General features: G+C 45.2%; 1 protein-coding gene and 1 pseudogene across 1 annotated transcript in view; both read left to right on the top strand.

Annotated features, from left to right (window-relative positions):
* Positions 1 to 19,133, top strand: part of LOC126277956 (uncharacterized) — a 564,263-nt gene that overhangs the window by 479,413 nt on the left and 65,717 nt on the right. The window lies entirely within an intron of this gene.
* Positions 4,670 to 4,787, top strand: LOC126279286 (5S ribosomal RNA; annotated as a pseudogene).

The raw sequence follows: 19,133 nt of genomic DNA, 5'->3' as shown, positions 1-19,133 counted from the left end.
AAGGAGGGGAAAAAAACCACTGGCAAGATCGTTTCGAGCAAAACTGCGCCATTATAGCGATTATGGTGACACCTCGTGCATCGAATCTGTAATGAGAAGCGCCGCTTTTGGCGTAACACAGGACTTCGGGTCTTGCGGTTGTGTTGGAGCTGAAATCTGACTACCGCGAGAAGTCGTGACTCTCGCCCGACGAAAGCGGTATCCGTGTTAGCCTCATTAAGACTGGCTAGACATCTAGTGTTTCAGCAACGAGACAAGTTGTCTCAGACAGGCGCACCACTTTGTGTTGTTTGTTCTTAGCATGAAACTATTTCCCAGATAATGATACATGAAGAAGTCGCATCACACTCCAGTTATCAACAGTTTAGCGCATCCTCTTAAGACACGAAAACAGAATTATTAATCCGAGGACCTGACACAGTGAAAGACTTTATACAAAACTGTGATCATACGTTCCTTGCAGCAACAATTAATGATACTAAAAGTTATTAATTTCGATAAATTCTACGCAATTTTGGCTCTTTCAGACTATTATATTTATCTATGGATGACAGGTAGAGTTATAACTGCTGTAGCTCCTAAACATCCATGACTGCGACATACATATGAAGCACTCCTTTTCGCAATCACCTATTCCCGGCATACCGTCGGTTGAAGAAGCGAGCAACACAGTCAGAAAAAATTGTTTGGAGCAGCACATTTATTATTAACATGACCGTGCACCTAATGGGGCTGGTAATCGGAATTGACTGCTACGGAAGTTGTTACTTTCCAGTTCGTTCTGTTCAATACTATAATACTGAATGTCTGGTTATAAGGAACACCAACACAGTTTTACTGATTACGAACTTATATTCTCCTCAAAACACAAAAAGGAGACAGCCACTGCCTTCATCATACATATCTAATTACGGCAAATCTCAGCACAGGCTTTCTTCATTTGCCATTATCGTCACACACTAATCCATCACTGCATCCAACACTGCAATCCAAGGTTAGGCCGTCGCGGTAGACGCGAAGCCAAATATCGGCACTAGTAACGTCACTGATCACTTTCATAATGATACTTCTTCACTTTCTCGGTATTAATCTATTATACAGGGGTCTAACCAAGGCGAAGGCGACACCCTTCTCGGTTAAAGACCCTGTATTTCAACAATGGCCTCCACACACACACCATTCCCGTCAACCACACTGGCGCAGCTCGACAATCGCTCTCTCAACACGTCACAATCGATTGTTCGCCCTATCGACTTGTGCCGAGTGCAAAGTTATAGTGAGGGCCTACGGACCCCTTACAGCTTGCTCACTTTCCTTCAAATGGTTCACATGGCTCCGAGCACTATGGGACTTAACAAATCAAATGGTTCACATGGCTCTAAGCACTATGAAACTCAACATCTGAGGTGATCTGACTAACCTAAGGACATCACACACATCCACGCCTGAGGCAGGATTCGAACCTGCGACCGTAGTGGTCGCGCGGTTCCAGACTAAAGCGCCTAGAAGAGCTCGGCCACACACTTTCCTTCCCTCGTCTCGCGTCCACAGCGCCACCAGAGGGAGCTCCTTTTAAAGAGATGGGGCCCCTCCACGCCCGCACCAACCTGGTGACCAGACCAAAAGTTCTACTGTCACCTCCGTACATGTTAGTTATCTAGTAAGTGGACCACAAGATGCTGGGTGTGATGTTGTCCGTGCATCTGGGTAAGACTACGCATTAACACGGTCCATCAGGTGATAGATAGTGGACGAAACGAGAGTGATGGTAGCGATTTGAAGAGCAGAGGGAAAAAAGTGCCATGGCTCGTGCCGTGGGGAAAAAAAAACTCTGCGATAGTGGGATGGGTAGTAAGAGTAGTAGTGGCTTACTAGCTGCGATAGTTCATGCAAGGTTGGATTTGTTAGTATAGATATGATGCATCATTACCGTGACAAGCGATGGCGATGTGTCCCAGTTGCTGCAGCTGCTACATTCCTGGAACAATCAAGATCGTTATACAGTAGTGGGAGATGGGCCATAGAGCATCTCACTGTGTGGGGGATGTGTGGAGCTTGTTTGCATGCAGTGTACGGTACGGCTTCCCTGTGTGTTGCCAGTTATTCGGCAGTGTATTCCAGCTGGATATCCAGTAATGGCGTCTGATTAACAGGGGCTCGCCTGTGCCGTTATGTTTGCGTGTGCTTGGCCATAGATGTTATGTCCTTACAAGTATGTCTTTTGGTCTTTTATGTTTCCATCTATGATTGTGGCCGTAGTTCCCCAGATTCAGAATAAACGGGTCTCCGTCTCGCGGCGGGCAGCGATTATAGCGTTCTGGGCCATCACGTCCGTGCTTGCTGAAGTTATTGCGGCAGTTAGTGCGAGGTCGCTGACCCCGCCCAGTGGCGCGGTGGTCCGCCAGAAGCGACGGTAATTAGCGCGACACGACGACAGTACAGGCCCGGTTCGTTAGCGACAGGTGTGCCGCAGATCGCCGCCATTGTCTCGGCACCCATTGGCAGCCGCACTCACGCACACGCCGACGCGCGAACAGACCAGCCTCGCGGAACAATGAGCGCCGCCTGCCGAATGCTGATGCCGCAGTGGCACCAGCAGCCGCTAGGGGGACAGCACGCGGGCCCGGGCGTGTGCGAGCGTCACCCGGGAACCCGCTAGCGGTACCACCGCCAAACAGTGACGTCACTGCTGTTACCGCCAGCGAAGGTCGTAGTAGACGCATTACAGAATGCCGTCGTCGATGGTGCTGTAGGGGGCGCAGGCGCTCGGATAGTTAGGGAAATCCACTTGAGACAGAGAAGTTGCTGTCCATGCATCAGCATGGCTTCAGAAAGCATCGCTCCTGCGAAACGCAACTTGCCCTTTTTTCACATGATATCATGCGAACCATGGATGAAGGTTATCAGACAGATGCCATATTCCTTGACTTCCGGAAAGCGTTTGACTCGGTGCCCCACTGCAGACTCCTAAGTAAGGTACGAGCATATGGGATTGGTTCCCGAATATGTGAGTGGCTCGAAGACTTCTTGAGTAATAGAACCCAGTACGTTGTCCTCGATGGTGAGTGTTCATCACTTGTGGTGAGGGTATCATCTGGAGTGCCCCAGGGAAGTGTGGTAGGTCCGCTGTTGTTTTCTATCTACATAAATGATCTTTTGGATAGGGTGGATAGCAATGTGCGGCTGTTAGCTGATGATGCTGTGGTGTACGGGAAGGTGTCGTCGTTGAGAGACTGTAGGAGGATACAAGATGACTTAGACAGGATGTGTGATTGGTGTAAAGAATAGCAGCTATCTCTAAATATAGATAAGTGTAAATTAAAGCAGATGAATAGGAAAAAGAATCCGGTAATGTTTGAATACTCCTTTAGTAGTGTAGCGCTTGACACAGTCACGTCGATTAAATATTTGAGCGTAACATTACAGAGCGATGTGAAGTGGGACAAGCATGTAATGGTAGTTGTGGGGAAGGCGGATAGTCGTCTTCGGTTCATTGGTAGAATTTTGAGATGTGGTTCATCTGTAAAGGAAACCGCTTATAAAAAAGTAATACGACCTATTCTTGAGTACTGCTCGAGCGTTTGGGATCCCTATCAGGTCGGATTGAGGGAGGACATAGAAGCAATTCAGAGGCGGGCTGCTAGATTTGTTACTGGTAGGTTTGATCATCACGCGAGTGTTACGAAAATGCTTCAGAAACTCGGGTGGGAGGCTCTAGAGGTAAGGAGGCGTTCTTTTCGCGAATCGCTACTGAGGAAATTTAGAGAACTAGCATTTGAGGCTGACTACAGTACAATTTTACTGCCGCCGACACATTTCACGGAAAGACCACAAAGATAAGATAAGAGAGATTAGGGCTCGTACAGAGGCATATAGGCAGTCATTTTTCCCTCGTTCTGTTTGGGAGTGGAACAGGGAGAGGAGATGCTAGTTGTGGTACGAGGTACCCTCCGCCACGCACCGTATGGTGGATTGCGGAGTATGCATCTAGATGCAGAAATGAAACTTCGCCTGAGACTGGAGGATCGCATAGTTGCAGTCTGACGCAAAGTTTCTTTACTTCAAGGAGTAATGCCAAGTTTGCCAGTATGTGTCTCAAGGCGGTCTGTCAGGCAGAACCACAAAGAGTGCTCGTACGACATTCTGTGTGAATGCATCCTTGCAGCGCAGTGGAGAAACCCAAGACCACAGGCCTGACGAAGTGTTCCCGCGCCAGTCGCAGGATTGCCGGAGCTGCCTGCATCTCTACCTCTCCTCCTCCTCCTCCACTACCCCTCCCTCTCCCCACTCCCCTCTTCTCAGCAAAACTTGCAATTTTCCCCTCGCAGCTGTAACAGATTTTATGATTTTGTAACTAGGCTTAAAACAATTAAAAGAAATACTACTTAAATGAACTTTAGAGCCGAAATATCGCACACAACAAATTAAATGTATTACTGTAAAAGCATTTCTAAAATAGACTGGCAGTAAATCAAATGTGTATCTTATTGTTAATGGGAGCTGCTGTGCATTGGCATTAGCTTAATTTTTATTTGCTCGTCAAAATTGTTAGCAGTGCATAATTTATCAAATGTAATTAAAACAAACAGGTATGTACTTATAGCTGAGAAAATATCGCTGACCAGGAATTGTGATTTACTATAATTATACTCAGCATTCTATTACTTTCTGCAACGGCTTTGCTGCAGTGGATACACCGGTTCCCGTGAGATCACCGAAGTTAACTGCTGTCGGGCGTGGTCGGCACTTGGATGGGTGACCATCTAGGGTGCCATGTGCTGTTGCCATTTTTCGGGGTGCACTCAACCTCGTGATGCCAATTGAGGAGCTACTCGACCGAATAGCAGCGGCTTCGGTCAAGAATACCATCTTAACGACCGGGAGAGCGGTGTGCCGACCCCACGCCCCTCCTATCCGCATCCTCCACTGAGGATGACACGGCGGTCGGATGGTTCCGGTAGGCCACTCGTAGCCTGAAGACGGAGTGCTTATATTCTATTACTTTCTATGAAGCAAATTCATTGACCCATTGCAGTCTCAGTTTAGCAGCTTTGTCGTATGCTATCGAGAAGGTGACTGAATTCTGCAGTCTCCTTTCATACGCATCCGAATTCAAATCGTAATAATAGTAATAATAACAATATGGTAAGTGAAGGAAACTTCACAAGGCAAGATCGCTAAAAAAACATTTTGTTGGATGACCTGTTTCGACACAGCTGTGCTGTCGTAATAATAATAATAATAATAATAATAATAATAATAACAATAATACCATCTTTAAGTTCGTGAAACTAAGATCACACGATGCTGTTGACATTGGCGTTGTAATAAATACCTTCAAAGCTATTTCAGTGTTTCGTTAAGAATCTCTTAACCCACACGTTGAAGAAAAAATTACTGAGCATAAACGGAAAGCCATGTCAATGTTTTTCATCAGCTCTTTGGTCTGGAAGTGTAACTAGCTCCGCTGTATCGCTTGCCTCTGCTGTATTTTATATCAAAATTAACTGCTCAAGACTAAAGAGCTTTCTTTTAAGTCTTTTCTTGCCAGAAAATTAGTCAGGTGAAATGGTATATTAGAACCGTTCCCTTTTTCCGTTGGCATTCTATCAAATACCCTGAAACTCTCTAGTTGTCTCAGTTCAGTACACAGTCGGCAGAAGTTGGTGAATATCGGAAGGTGTCGGTCAGACAGCATACTTGTTTTAGCACTATCACACCGACTTTTGAAATGTTGCAGTACGGTAACGCGGGGGTTCCCAAACTTTTTCTCTGACGGAACACTTGGACAATCCCGGTACTATGATACAACACCTCGTTTATTTAATAAGAAAACTTGTTTTATCGAGTGATTACTTCAATTCCAAATCAGAACTCGTAGTAACACAGAAATCATAATAAAATTAAAAAAATAGTATTTTCAAAATATCTTGGAGCATTTATTCACCTCCCACGGAACACTGTTTGGGAAAGCCCGCTATAGCAAAATGGCAGCGAGAAACCTATTGTTGAACATGAGTGAGTTGTACAGGCGACAGCTGTGAGAGCATAAACCATTTTAGCGACCGAGCGAGATGGCGCAGTGGTTTGCAGACTGGACGCGTATTCGGGAGAACGACGGTTCAAACTCGCGTATGGCCGTCCTAATTTAGGTTTCCCGTGATTTCCGTTAATCGCTTCAGGTAAATGCCGGGGTGGTGCCTTTGAAAGGCCATGGCCGACATCCTTCCCCAGTCCGGTGAGACACATGACCTCGCTGTTTGGTCTCCTCCCCGAATCAACCAACGAGTCGTTTTAGCGACAACCGTTGTAACCTTCCAGGTTTGTGCTTCTAAATGTGAAACATTTACATTTGTGCTTGAAATTGTGATTGTAATATTATAAATATGTTTGTAACGTAATGTTTAGACTGTAACTTCTGTGAAATGCTCTATACTGCAGCGTTCTGAAACAGAACTTGGCAATGCTACTCTCTGCTGAAATTAATACTGCACAACTCAGTACACAATACTGAATCATGGACTGGAAACCGCAATATGGAATCTGTTCCCCGATATCAGTAATGAGTGATTTGAACAAGAGAAGTAATTATCTTTGACACAGTTCTCAACAACTTGTCCTACAACGATCAAGACTTCGTAACGCTACCTATTGAATGGAACAACCATCTGCTGTTACTGATACTGCTTTCCAATTTTATAGAAACATGTAAGTGTTGACTGTGTCCTAAACATTCCAAACAATAATTTGTCATGGCCCTGATATTAAAAGCTACTCTGCGCAACGAAGATCTGCTTTGCAGTAGTACCTGTAATGTATCATTCTGCTACATATTAACCTGAAATAAATCACTCTGCATTTTCTTAGCAATGGGCCGCCATGGAGTGACTGACAAATAAATCACATTGACTGCAGTGCGTGTATAAGAATCTAACCACCCGACTGCGCAATGCGTGTTCGGAAAGTACATGCTAGATTAGTTTCTAGTCGCCGAAAGGAAATTTAAAAGGAAAACATTTTTATAGTCATGATGTGAACACATTCAAGTTTATTCTTAACAATCATCGCTGACAGAGGTTGAAAATATCGGTTCAGTTGTTAGGTTCTTTTTATCCAAAACACGACCGTTTCGGGCTCGTATATGCCCATCATCAGGCGTTATAACTTTGTGCTGTGACCCCAAGCGCCACGGTGGACGAGTACAGGACGCGATGTATCACCAGCCCCACCGCAGTACTCGGGAACACAGCATAAAGTTATAACACCTGATGATGGGTATATAAGAGCTCGAATCCTGTCGTACTTTGAATAAAAAGAACCACACTACTGAAGCGGTATTTTCAACCACTGCTATAATGTTCAGTTGCGGATGTTCCTCCGACAGTGTTTGCATCACTGCTGGAAGACAAGTAGAACAATAGTGGGTCAAAAATACATACTATTCACACAGGACTTATTAGGATACGAATGGTATGAAAGAAAGCAAGATTTGGCAGATGTCATGAATCACACAGACAGTTTGCCTAAATACTACTGACAGCTGACAGGCAGTAGCCGGGTTGAATGATGGTGAGTGAAGAAGTATTTTGCCGGCAAGGGGAGAAGAGCTAGTGGCGTGCAGCTCGTGACCTCCAGACTTAGCGTCAGTGTCCTATTATGCTAATATCCCGCCCTCTCCACAGTGAACAGTGGAGTGAAAGCGTGTCACACTGTTGCTGGTCATCCGACCGTCGGCTATTTTTTGGTCGTTGCCGACGTCACATGACAACCGTTAAAGTTCATTGTTCATTCGTTGATCCTTCCATCCTGTTTCTTTCTTTTTTTTTTTTTTTTTTATTACCGAGGCGAAGCAGCTCACTGACCGAACACGCTGAGCTACCGTGCCGCAAAACCTATGTCTGGAGTGCCTGACGCGGGTACTTTGGACGTCAAGTACGGCGGTATTCGGGCGGAGCAGGTCGTGTTGCGTGCATCGAGTTTCAGCCTTTCCTTTCATCTTCATGCACCACAAGTCACCACACACGCATCCATTGCAGCAACGTAGACCCAACAGACACGCCTAATGCAGAACTCTCACACAATGCATATAAGGGGCCAGTGTCTGTAGAGGGAGAAAACACATTGTGATCAGACGGTTCGCAGCAAACAAAGCCATAAGACGTAAACATTGGCAAACATTAACTTAGACACACCGCAGAAACATTGTCTCGAAATTTGGTAGAAAATCGCAGTGCCGATGGTACTGTTATCGACGACTGTGCCGCTAAAGCGGAGTTATTGAACGCAGTTTTCCGAAATTCCTTCACCAGGGAAGACGAATGGAATATTCCAGAATTTGAAACACGAACATCTGCTAGCATGAGTTTCTTAGAAGTAGATACCTTAGGGGTTGCGAAGCAACTCAAATCGCTTGATACGGGCAAGTCTTCAGGTCCAGATTGTATACCGATTAGGTTCCTTTCAGATTACGCTGATACTATAGCTCCCTACTTAGCACTCATATACAACCGCTCGCTCACCGATAGATCTGTACCTACAGATTGGAAAATTGCGCAGGTCGCACCAAGAAGGGTAGTAGGAGTAATCCATTTAACTACAGACCTATATCATTGACGTCGGTTTGCAGTAGGGTTTTGGAGCATATACTGTATTCAAACATTATGAATCACCTCGAAGGGAACGATCTATTGACACGTAATCAGTATGGCTTCAGAAAACATCGCTCTTGTGCAACGCAGCTAGCTCTTTATTCGCACGAAGTAATGGCCGCTATCGACAGGGGATCTCAAGTTGATTCCGTATTTCTAGATTTCCGGAAAGCTTTTGACACCGTTCCTCATAAGCGACTTCTAATAAAGCTGCGGAGCTATGGGGTATCATCTCAGTTGTGCGACTGGATTCGTGATTTCCTGTCAGGAAGGTCGCAGTTCGTAGTAATAGGCGGCAAATCATCGAGTAAAACTGAAGTGATATCAGGTGTTCCCCAGGGAAGCGTCCTGGGACCTCTGCTGTTCCTGATCTATATAAATGACCTGGGTGACAATCTGAGCAGTTCTCTTAGACTGTTCGCAGATGATGCTGTAATTTACCGTCTAGTAAGGTCATCCGAAGACCAGTATCAGTTGCAAAGCGATTTAGAAAAGATTGCTGTATGGTGTGTCAGGTGGCAGTTGACGCTAAATAACGAAAAGTGTGAGATGATCCACATGAGTTCCAAAAGAAATCCGTTGGAATTCGATTACTCGATAAATAGTACAATTCTCAAGGATGTCAATTCAACTAAGTACCTGGGTGTTAAAATTACGAACAACTTCAGTTGGAAGGACCACATAGATAATATTGTCGGGAAGGCGAGCCAAAGGTTGCGTTTCATTGGCAGGACACTTAGAAGATGCAACAAGTCCACTAAAGAGACAGCTTACACTACACTCGTTCGTCCTCTGTTAGAATATTGCTGCGCGGTGTGGGATCCTTACCAGGTGGGATTGACGGAGGACATCGAGAGGGTGCAAAAAAGGGCAGCTCGTTTTGTATTATCGCGTTATAGGGGAGAGAGTGTGGCAGATATGATACACGAGTTGGGATGGAAGTCATTACAGCATAGACGTTTTTCGTCGCGGCGAGACCTTTTTACGAAATTTCAGTCACCAACTTTCTCTTCCGAATGCGAAAATATTTTGTTGAGCCCAACCTACATAGGTAGGAATGATCATCAAAATAAAATAAGAGAAATCAGAGCTCGAACAGAAAGGTTTAGGTGTTCGTTTTTCCCGCTCGCTGTTCGGGAGTGGAATTGTAGAGAGATAGTATGATTGTGGTTCGATGAACCCTCTGCCAAGCACTTAAATGTGAATTGCAGAGTAGTCATGTAGATGTAGATGTAGACGTAAGCATCCCGTCTGATGTTCTGCATCCATTCATGTCCATTGTGCATTCCGACGGACGTGGGCAATTACAGCAATACAATACGACACCACACAAGTCCAGAATTGCTAGAGTGGCTCCAGGAATACTGAGTTTAAATACTTCCGCTAGCTGCCAAACTCGCCAGACGTGAACGTTATTCAGCATATCTGGGAGGTCTTGCAACGTGCTGTTCAGGAGAGATCTCCACCCTGTCGTACTATCAGCGATTTATGGACAGCCCTGTAGGATTCATGGGGTGAGTTCCCTAACAGGTGTTAGTCGATGCCATGCCACGTCAATGTGCGCCACTTTTGCGTGCTCCCGGGGGCCCTACACGATATTAGGAAGGTGTACCAGTTTCTTTGGCGCTGCGTTGTTGTTCATGAGCTGCTATCCCCCTTTATAACTCTGACACTAAATGTGTCCTTAGCAACCTGTCAAACAGCGTACTAATACGCCTAATGTGGCGGGTGTAAAATTAAATCGCAGTAGCACACTTTCCCCGCGTAACATGTGTCTCTCAGCACTTCGAATGAAACATTATCGGAGGTTGTTATCTATTTCAAATCTTTAACGACATCACTTCTGCTGGAGACACTCCTTTTTCTTAGGCCTTAATAGTCAACTGAAAGCAGCAGCAACATCAAGCGCAGGTCACGAAAAATCAACTTCTCATCAGTGCGCAGCAATTTCTGGCGTGTCCCGTTGTATCGACATCTCTCCGTGCCCAGCGGCGTGCTCTGGGCCTCGCTTAAGTGCTAATCGTGACTCGTTCGGCTCTTGTCCCTAGTTGGGATACCACTGCACGTGAGTGTTCGATGGTTCTTAATTGTCTGGCGCTATGGGGTCAGACTTCTTAGCCAGTGCCGGGTACAAGAAAATAGCATTAGGTTACTTTCTACAGTGGAATTAATTGTAGGCATTTAAAATAATTTTTATGTACCAATAATGTAATGTTAAATCGGTGACAACGTTTATTAACTCGACACTGTTGATTCTATTAATACTATTTCTCTTCCGACGTCACACTTAAAGCAGAAAGAAACTGGCGGTGAGGGAACCGATTACACGGGCGTTGGATGAAGCGGTGTTTTGTTTCTTTTAAGCATTTTTCTATGGGAACTGGGAAAAATTCCTGAACTAATAAATTTAGTGAATAGGCGATAGTTATTTAATCCAAACTTTACATCACCTATTCAGGATAAGACAACCAACTTTCACCACATCAACTGGAATTCGGAAGGGAAGAATTTGATTTAATTGTAAGCGGTTCCGTAAGTACAATTGTCCCAGCGGTTGTACGAAAACAGATTCGGTCCCAACAAAGAAAGCGCGAGATCCGAACGACCTCTTGGAGACGGACTAAGCAACGCAATTATTCAGCAATTCATTAATTTGCTAGTCGTAATGGTTAATGGCTGCTTAGAAGCTGTACTTACGTGGGAAGGGAGTTTTATTGAGCTGATGAATGCAGCTAGACATTAGTATGACCTCTTTATTACAAAAAGAGCGTAAACCAGATCTTGCATAAACACACTACTGGCCATTAAAATTTCTACACCAAGGAGAAATGCAGATGATAAACGGGTATTCATTGGACAGATATATTATACTAAAACCGACATATCATTACATTTTCACGCAATTTGGGTGCAAAGATCCTGAGAAATCAGTACCAAGAACAACTACCTCTGGCCATAATAACGGCCTTGATACGCCTGGGCATTGAGTCAAACAGAGCTTGGATGGCGTGTACATGTAGCTGTCCATGCAGCTTCAACACGATACCACAGTTCATCCAGAGTAGTGACTGGCGTATTGTGACGAGCCAGTTGCTCGGCCACCATTGGCCAGACGTTTTCAATTGGTGAGAGATCTGGAGAATGTGTTGGCCAGGGCAGCAGTCGAACATTTTCTGTATCCAGAAAGGCCCGTACAGGACCTGCAATATGCGGTCGCGCATTATCTGCTGAAATGTGGCGTTTCGCAGAGATCGAATAAAGGGTAGAGCCACGGGTAGTAACACATCTGAAATGTAACGTGCACTGTTCAAAGTGCCGTCAATGCGAACAAGAAGTGATCGAGACGTGTAACCAATGGCACCCCATACCATCACGCCAGGTAATACGCCAGTATGGCGATGACGAATACACGCTTCCAATGTGCGTTGAGCGCGATGTCGCCAAACATGGATGCGACCATCATGATGCTGTAAACAGAACCTGGATTCATCCGAAAAAATTACGTTTTGCCATTAGTGCACCCAGGTTCATCGTTGAGTACACCACCGCAGGCGCTCCTGTCTGTGATGCAGCGTCAAGGGTAACCGTAGCCATGGTCTCCGAGGTGATAGTCCATGCTGCTACAAAGGTCGTCGAACTGTTCGTGCAGATGATTGTTGTCTTGCAGACGTCCCCATCTGTTGACTCAGGGATCGAGACGTGGCTGCACGATCCGTTACAGCCATGCGGATAAGATGCCTGTCATCTCGACTGCTAGTGATACGAGGCCGTTGGGATCCAGCACGACGTTCTGTATTACGCTCCTGAACCCACCGATTCCATATTCTGCTAACAGTCATTGGATCTCGACCAAGGCGAGCAGCAACGTCGCGATGGGATAAACCGCAGTCGCGATAGGCTACAATCCGACCTTTATCAAAGTCGGAAACGTGATGGTACGCATTTCTCTTCCTGTCACGGGGCATCACAACAACTTTTCACCAACGCCGGTCAACTGCTGTTTGTGTATGAGAAATCGGTTGTAAACTTTCCTCATGTCAGCACGTTGTAGGTGTGGCAACCGGCGCCAACCTTGTGTGAATGCTCTGAAAAGCTAATCATTTGCATATCACAGGATCTTCTTCCTGTCGGTTAAATTTCGTGTCTGTAGCACGTCATCTGCGTGGTGTAGCAATTTTAATGGCCAGTAGTGTACGAAGAAAAGAAGGTCGTTATTTGCACTTTTTCAGTTATTATTGAACATAACTTTAGGGGGGGGGGGGATGGAAACATTGATTCAGTAGTCTGCCCTCTCCACAATGGCGAAGAACAAAACAAGTAGCGGGAAGAGGACTAAGAAGTCGGATCGTTGTTGCTAAATAGTTACGTTAACATTTTTCGGAGAGAATGGAAATACCGTCATGCTCTTGCCACTACCGTAGAGAAGACAGAGTAAGGGGTAAATGTCAAAATAAGAAAGAGTCTAAGTCGCCTCCTCAACGAACATCAAGTAACTCACGTGAATATCAATCGTAGCAACACTCGTCTAAGCGAAGAAAATAAAATCACTGCAAGGCTGAGAAGTTGCTATGGAATACGCAACCTGCTCGCGTGTTCTGGCACAGCGGACATGAGCCCGTTTTGCGAAGTTACAATCTAGAAACTTACCTCCACACGCGTATCTCAAGAAAAAGTGTAAAGAAGAGAAGCTGAAGGCGATACTGCAGATTTGAGGACAAGAATCTTTCCTCCGATAGAACCCTAGCTGTACTCGCGCTAGTGACGAAAGAAGGTCGGACCCCAAGTAAAACATTACTCACGAATCATCGAATTTACGAAGCAAAATTTATGAGAAACGAAAAAAACATAATGCTCTCTCACTAACGAATCTCTAGCGCTGGAAGTGCATTATAACCAACTAAGTTGGCATTCACTGAGTCCACACACGCTTACCGATATCAGCATCGCGAGCTAACACCTCCACCAGCAAGCAGGAACCGAAATGAACTGACCGGGTTCCATGTCTCCAGAGGGTATCCGGGATCGTTGAATCGCGAGAAATGTTTCGCCCCTAACCCGTCAAGTCCGGGGACACGTGACCGCCGCGGAACACGATGCCGTTCTGGCTAGCCTCCCGAAGACCGGAAAAAGGTTCGTGATTCGTCAGAAGACGGTCACAGTCACCGAGTCTACTTTGCAGCGATAGAGCGAGAAGTTAAGCTTCACGGTTGGTATTAAAAGTTGTGAGACTATGGAGAGGGAAACTTCGGGCACTACACAGCATACAAGCTGGTCTCACATGCTCCCTACGGCATGGACCAGCGAAGGAAAAGGGAAGCCATCATGGCCACTACTACAGGAAGACTTCTAAACTGGATTCATAAATAACATAAAATATCCTGCGCCCATCCTCTCTCACTGACCAGCGTATTATTTCCGTAGAAAATTGTCAACCCGTACAGGCATCACACTGCAGTTGTAAAATGATGAAAGAATTGCGAAAAGAATTAAATATGAAAGGTGTGCATAGTGAATGAGAATAAAATGCATATATTTCATAACGTTGAAAAAGTATATAATTTGTCCCCAATGATCTTCAATATGTATTCTGAAAAAGTATCAGACAAGGCGTTAGTATAGACTAAATCAGAACAGGAAGAGGAAAAAGAATAACGACAGTTAAGTGTGCAGTTAATCAAGCTGAGATGGCTGGGTCACAGGAAGGACTAGTATTTGAGGTGGCCAGGGTCGTGAAACTAAGGGAAGAGTATACTGTGTGTCGTTAAATGTTGGAAAGATCAAAGTGAGAAGACACAGCCAACATGAAATACGGTCGAGAGGAGTAAACTTGAGACAAAAATAAATTTTAGATAAGATGTTCGTTAAGAAAACTGAGCGGCTGCAGAAGAAATATGGTTTAGAGTGCCTTTAGGTAAAATAGCCTTTGAAAATGAGAAAGCTTTGTTGTCAGGAAAAAGAATGCTGATAGGTCTAAGGAATAAATTCGCCAAATAATTTGTCTGGAGTGTGGTATTATAAGGCACCGAATTGTGGACAGTCAAAAAGAAAGAGGACGAGGGGAAAAAAACTTAAAATAAAATGAACTGACAGAATGACGAATGAAATAGTATGTCATAAGAGTAGCAGAGAAGAAAAGAAGTGAGATATTTATTGCGGTTAAATGTCTTGCGACTAAAGCTGATCAAAGGAAAGTGCAAAGGAGAACATCGACCACATCAATTTCGGCTGCCCACTGCTACACCACGCGACAACCGAATTGCTGCATTGCTTGGCACTTACTTAGTGGACAACATCTTCCTACCAGTGTGATGTCACTACTCGCAACATGATGTACAGGGTAACAATTATAGAACTATATGCAATAAACGTAAATTAGTTACAAAGTATGGCGTGAACACACTTTATTCAACATGTAAACGTCACTACAGATATTCGGATTAAGGTTGTGACATGTTCGATATGCCTGCCATCATTGGCGATGATGTGGCGCAGACGAATAGCGAAATTCTGCGTGACTCACTGAAGTGTCGGAACATCGACGCTGTCGATGACCTCCTGAATGGCTCTTTTCAGCACATCAGTGGTAGGGTTTTTTTCCTGTGGACTTCGTATTTAATACAGCCCCACAAAAAGGAGTCGCACTTGTTCAGATGGCGACCAATAGAGAGTCATGCCAGTGATCTCTGGGTACCCCAGAGCCAGAATGCGATCTCCAAAGTGTGCCTCCAGCTCATAAAACACTCTCCTGCTTCGATGGGTTCAAGGCCCGCCTTGCATGAGCCATACCTTGTCGAAATCGGGGTCACTTTGGATAAAGGGGATGAAATCATCTTCCAGAACCTTCACGTACCGTTCGATAGTCACCGTGCCCGAGAAATGTAGCACCGATTATTCTGTGACTGGATATTGCACACCACACAGTAACCCACTGAGGGTGAAGAGACTTCTCGATCGCGAATGCCGGCCGGTATGGCCGAGCGGTTCTAGGCGCGTCAGTCTGGAACCGCGCGACTGCTACGGTCGGAGGTTCGAATCATGCCTCGGGCATGGATGTGTGTAATGTCCTTGGGTTAGTTAGGTTCAAGCAGTTCTAAGTTCTAGGGGACTGATGACCTCAGATGTTAAGCCCCATAGTGCTCAGAGCCATTTGAACCATTTGATCGCGAATGCGAATTTTCGGCCATCAAAATGCGCCAATTTTGCTTACTGACGAACCCCTCCAAATGAAAGAGGGCTTCGTCACTAAACCAAAGCACGCATGCGCTTACTAATTCCCACCATGTCCAGCGGGCAGCCGTCCAGTTTGAACGTCCTAACGCAAACCGTGCACTAGTTATGACGATTCTATTTCGTGTATTTCAATAATTGGCACCCTGCGTCATTTTGTAGACTTACATATCACGTTTTGCAAGCTGAACGCACTATGATTTAATTATTCTGCAAAAACCAGTGTAAAGTATTAAATATGAGTCTTGACTGTATATATGTGTGATGGATATGATTGGATGTACATTTTAAATTTCAGCACATCATGTATGGGAGGAATGGATAATGTCCGATGGCCATATTGAAGTAAATAAATAAAACCAGGAACTCCACTGGAAGACAGCAGAAAAAAAGTCGTAATTAATCTGATAAAGATCTGTCTGAACGAAACACGTACAAAGGTGAAGATGGGAAATCGCATAACTGAGGAATTTGAAATTGTGACAGGACTCAGGTAAGGAGATGGGTTGTCCCCTATCCTGTTCAACTTTGCTCTCGAGAAGATAGTACGCGAGACCTTCCAAGAGAACGAAGGGATTGAAATCGAAGGAAAGAGACTGGCATACTTAGCCTATGCAGACGACATCTGTTTACTCTCTAGGTCGGAAGAGGAGTTGGAGTGAATGACCAAAGCACTAAAGGAGGCTGCCAGCAAATTTGGGCGAAACATAAACGAAGCCAAGACAGAGTACCTCGTTATGATGCGTGGTCATTGTCAGACTGCTGATCATCTACAATCACTGCAGGTTGGGGACCATTCCTACAAGAGAGTGCAAGAATTTAAATACCTAGGGGCACTTTTCACTGAGAACTCGTCATGTGAAGCAGAGATCAATGCCAGTATACAAGCAGGAAACCGATCTTACCACAGCCTAGCACAACTGCTTCGGTCCAAATCTATCTCCACACAGTTCAAGATACGACTGTACAAAACCCTGATCCAGCCTGTTGTTCTATATGGCTGTGAGACATGGAGTATCCGGAAACAGGACTTCCACAAGCTTCTTGTCTTTGAGAGAAAAGTGCTCCGGAAGATCTTCGGTCCAGTTCTGGATGCAGAAACAGGGGAATGGAGGATCAGATACAACCAAGAGCTTGAGGAACTATACCAGCAGCCCAACATAGCAGGAGCTGTGAAAGCTAAACGAATGCAGTGGGCCGGCCATGTGGCCCGGATGGAGGATCACAGATGGCCTCGGAAGCTGCTGGATTTCACACCTACAGGGAAGAGACCACCAGGGAGACCCAAGAAGCGTTGGAGGGACGGACTCCATGAAGATTTAAAACAAATATCAATAGATGTGGACGAATGGCGGATAGCAGCAATGGACAGAATACAGTGGAGGAGGAAACTTGTAGATGCGTGCGGTGCACTGGGCCTGATCACGTAGTAGTAGTAGTAATTAATGAACGGCATTGATGTACACATTCCGTGACCTCACACACTTCAATTCTGTTCATGAAGCGTATAATTTCATAGTGACAACCAGCCTCGAATGCAAGAGGGAGGCAGAATGATCCTGGTATACCACAGAACACTGTCTTGGGGAGCACAGATATAGGTGTAGATAATTCGTAGAATGTTGTCTTAACTCAGCTTTTTATTACTGACCTTGGACAATTTTCAGTGTGTTGTTGGGAAGGCACACGGCGCTCCATGACGTTACTGCTGAGGCAACGCAGAACACCGATCAGTTTCGCTGCTTCCGCTCGTAATCCATTACCTTGACGGAAGGACGAGTTACGGCCGGCGCGCAGGTACTGCCGCCGTCGTAGTAAACTCGCAGTTCTTCATGGGCGAAAATGACCGGTTGTTTCCGTGTCGATCGTTAATGCGTTCGATGGAACGAGACGTGCTTCGGTTTCACTTTATCGCAGCTGCCGCGTATGCTGTCTGCAGCACTGCGTCATTACCTCCTCCGCTGTTGCGCCTTGGGTTTCGGTTAGAGGCGGCCGTGAAATCTTGAGAAGTGCTTTAGTGTTTACAGGAGTGTTTACAGCAGAGTTCCAACAGAAGTATATCATTACTCTTCATAAAGCGGAGGTAGGCAGAGAACGGGTCGTAATTGTGGTTCCAGGTGGCAGACGACACCGTATAGACTGCTAAATCATTTATTTCCTTTTACCTTTCGCGAGGTTCCTTTTGTGGCCATCAAGCCAGAGTTAAAGCAGTTGACATTCACGAGGATGCTGTTAGAATAATGGACTGTACGCCTTATTTCTTCCAACCACAGATGGAGACATATAAAATCATGACTAGCGGAGTTAGACACGTCAGTTTAGTAACGCTCAGTGCCCATGTCTCCTGAAGACGATGTCTATTCATCACGGGGTAGATTCCGCGAAGCGCTGAAGGTAGAGAGGGGCCATTACTGTAGTCCTCGACAACTCTACCGCCGCCCACAACTCGCGGAAACTAGTCGGAGTTTGGTACAAGACACGTACATATTACGCCATTCTGCTGCAGATATCCTCTTAACCTCAACAGGACTGACGAGAGATGACATGGAAATCACCATCTCTTTTTGAGGTTTCTCAAACTGTTTTCTCGCTTTGTTACTGGTTTGATGCAGCCCCCATACCATTCTCTCCTGTATCAGACTCACTCTCAAAATAGAAACGACACCCAACCTAAGTTGACTGCCTCTAGTACTATGAAAGTTATTCTCTGCTGTCTTAACACCAGAGGCGGGTACAGAAAAACCTCAAGGAGGGGGCGCTAGAGATATCTTGAACTATCTTTACTTTTACTGAGAACTTACTACGAATTATTGTTATTAATACTTCACAATCAGCTGATCACTCTCAGGCTTGACTAATCTTCACACTTGCTCTTGCTACAACTAGGACTTTTTACTTATTCATTCCTCAGTCTTAATATTTCTATTTCTGAATGTAAACTAGCTTTCTATTAAGTGAATAGTCCGTATTTATAACGCTGTGTATCGAAGGTTCTCTGTACAAGAAAACAGTAGAATATCCACGACTTTTCTCGAACAAATGCCAGGCAGAATAACTTATCGAGATCACCAGAATGGCCGCGACTTTTCTCATGGGTGTGTTAGCTACCTATTTGCCCGACAGAAACGTATAAAAAACGATGCTACATAGAAAACACAACTACTCGATTACTCGATTCAGTCGAGTCGACTGACGAAAGAAACGAACGAATTGCGTGCGGGCTGACTAATAGGGGCGGCGTGGGTGGCAATGCAGACG

The sequence above is a fragment of the Schistocerca gregaria genome, chromosome 6, assembly GCF_023897955.1.
Source record: "Schistocerca gregaria isolate iqSchGreg1 chromosome 6, iqSchGreg1.2, whole genome shotgun sequence".
In the NCBI taxonomy this organism is placed as follows: Eukaryota; Metazoa; Arthropoda; class Insecta; order Orthoptera; family Acrididae; genus Schistocerca; species Schistocerca gregaria.
The sequence above is the reverse complement of the archived record's forward strand: the minus strand, read 5'-3'. Positions and strand labels throughout refer to the sequence as shown.